Source organism: Protopterus annectens, chromosome 2.part0 (genome assembly GCF_019279795.1).
Source record: "Protopterus annectens isolate FY-2018-M chromosome 2.part0, PAN1.0, whole genome shotgun sequence".
Lineage (NCBI taxonomy): Eukaryota > Metazoa > Chordata > Ceratodontiformes > Protopteridae > Protopterus > Protopterus annectens.
In genome coordinates, this window is record NC_056728.1 from 1,124,125,880 (window position 1) to 1,124,128,435 (window position 2,556).

At 55.5% G+C, this 2,556-nt stretch overlaps 1 pseudogene; it reads right to left on the reverse strand.

Annotated features, from left to right (window-relative positions):
- Nucleotides 1-286: 286 nt before the first annotated feature.
- Nucleotides 287-434, reverse strand: LOC122793892 (annotated as a pseudogene).
- Between the last annotated feature and the right edge of the window lie 2,122 nt (nucleotides 435-2,556).

Here is a 2,556-nt window from a genome sequence, read left to right on the forward strand (position 1 = left end):
GCGGGAGTAGGATGGCCGACGCGGCCCCGGAGTATGGGGACTGGGTGGGCGGATGTCGGGACCCGCCCTGGGAGGGCAGCCCAGTGGCGCTACCACCGACCACCTCTGGGGGGTGGGACTGATGGGTGCCCGCTCCCTTCCCATCCTCAGACTGCGGGGGGGACTAGTCTCCTCCATCCACGTCTCTCCCTGGGGGGATGGGGGGCCCACCGTGGGGCTCCCTCTACTCCCCGGCTGCGCCCTCTGCGGAGGCCGGACAACCCCCTGGGGGCGATGGAAGGCACAACGACCCTCACAGGCGAAGCCCTGGGAGTAACCAGGGCCGCAAAGTGCGTTCGAAGTGTCTATCAATGTGTCCTGCAATTCACATTAGTTCTCGCAGCTAGCTGCATTTTTCATCGACGCATGAGCCGAGTGATCCACCGCTCAGTCGTACTGCTTCTCATCCGCGGGGGTACCGCCCGGCGTTGCACCTCGTGACGAGCACGCAAGGCTTCACGGGTGTCGTCGCGGGCACCCAGACTGGGGTTACTGGCCCCATGCCACCAGACAGCAGGGAATCCCACCGTGGCCGGCACGTGGCCGCACCACTGACCTCCCAGGTCTTTGAACTGACGCCCCACGCGGGGCATCCTCCGCAGGTACCCGTGACCGACATCGAGGGGAGAGGACTCTGTTGTGCCACTCCTGGGGTGGCCCCGTGCGGCCGGAGGGGAGGCCGCCGCCCCCCTGTCGGGACGTCACCCTCTCCCTCCCCCGCGGGGAGCCAGCCGCCTCCGGGGTGCACGGCAGACCACACCGCCAGGCTGTGCACACCCCCCACCATCCCCTCGTGGCGGCAGAGGGGCGCCCGCACCTCCCACCATGTGGACAGACCCCCCTCCCTCCTGCCACCGGGAGGCGAGGGGGCGCGCCACCCTCTCCCTCCCACGGGGATGCAGAGGGGGGGAATGAGAGCGTCTTGGAGGAGGGTCAGGCGGCAGAGCATGAGGCCCTGGTACCCGGGGATGGTGCCATCCCAGGACCCTCTGCATTAATGTTCCTTCCACAGGTTCACCTACAGAAACCTTGTTACGACTTTTACTTCCTCTAGATAGTCAAGTTTGATCGTCTTCTTGGTGCACCGCCGGGGCCATGACTGACTCCAGCGGGGCTGATCCGAGGACCTCACTAAACCATCCAATCTGTAGTAGCGACGGGCAGTGTGTACAAAGGGCAGGGACTTAATCAACGCGAGCTTATGACCCGCACTTACTGGGAATTTCTCGTTCATGGGGAATAATTGCAATCTCCGGTCCCTATCACGAATGGAGTTCAGCGGATTACCCGGACCTGTCGGCCAAGGGTAGACACACGCTGATCCATTCAGTGTAGCACGCGTGCATCCCCGGACATCTAAGGGCATCACAGACCTGTTATTGCTCAATCTCGTGTGGCTGAAAGCCACTTGGAGACGACCGCACGGGGCCACATAACTAGTTAGCATGGCGGAGTCTCGTTCGTTATTGGAATTAACCAGACAAATCACTCCAACTAAGAATGGCCATGCACCACCACCCACAGAATCAAGAAAGAGCTATCAATCTGTCAATCCTTTCCGTGTCCGGGCCGGGTGAGGTTTCCCGTGTTGAGTCAAATTAAGCCGCAAGCTCCACTCCTGGTGGTGCCCTTCCATCAATTCCTTTAAGTTTCAGCTTTGCAACCATACTCCCCCCAGAACCCAAAGACTTTGGTTTCCCGGAAGCTCCCCGGCGGGTAATGGGAATAACGCCCCCGGATCGCTAGTCGGCATCATTTATGGTCAGATCGTCTTCGAACCTCCGACTTTCGTTCTTGATTAATGAAAACATTCTTTGCAAATGCTTTTGCTTTCGTCTTGCGCCGGTCCAAGAATTTCACCTCTAGCGGCACAATACAAATGCCCCCAGCCATCCCTCTTTATCATGGCCCCAGTTCTGAAAACCAACAAAATAGAACCGGTGTTTTGCAGACATGCCTATCTGTAATGGAATTGTTTACCCATTTTCTCTATTCTGCATACAGACTAGAATACATTAAAATATCTGAAAAAGTGGGGTCCTAGGACAGAACCCTGTGGGGACAAGACTGTAACCTAGAATTTTACTTGTGATCAATTCTGTTTGCTTACAAACAGAACATGAAAACTAAGTGCACCAGTACCTATTTGCTGGAGGGGGTATGCATGCTGTAGGGGTTCTGTTGTAGCTGTGCATCTCTTCACAACATTAGCCTGCATAAAGTCCAAACTTTCCAGTTCAATTCAAAACTTTTCCATAACATGAAAGGAAGTGACATTTACTCCCCTTTACCTTTCAGACCAGTCCCCAGTCTGACTCCATAGTTAAATTGACTGATATCCCTGTTTTCATCTTGCTGTGTTTTAGGTCCAGTTTGTGCAGTTTTCAATACAATCTGATATCTGTAGCAGTATCACTGGAGCCACTGTACACCAACTAGTAAAGCTTGGCAAGAGTAATTGGTTCCCTGGTGGGATTTTACAATTGAGCAGTTTCAGTAATTTATACCCTGACAGAA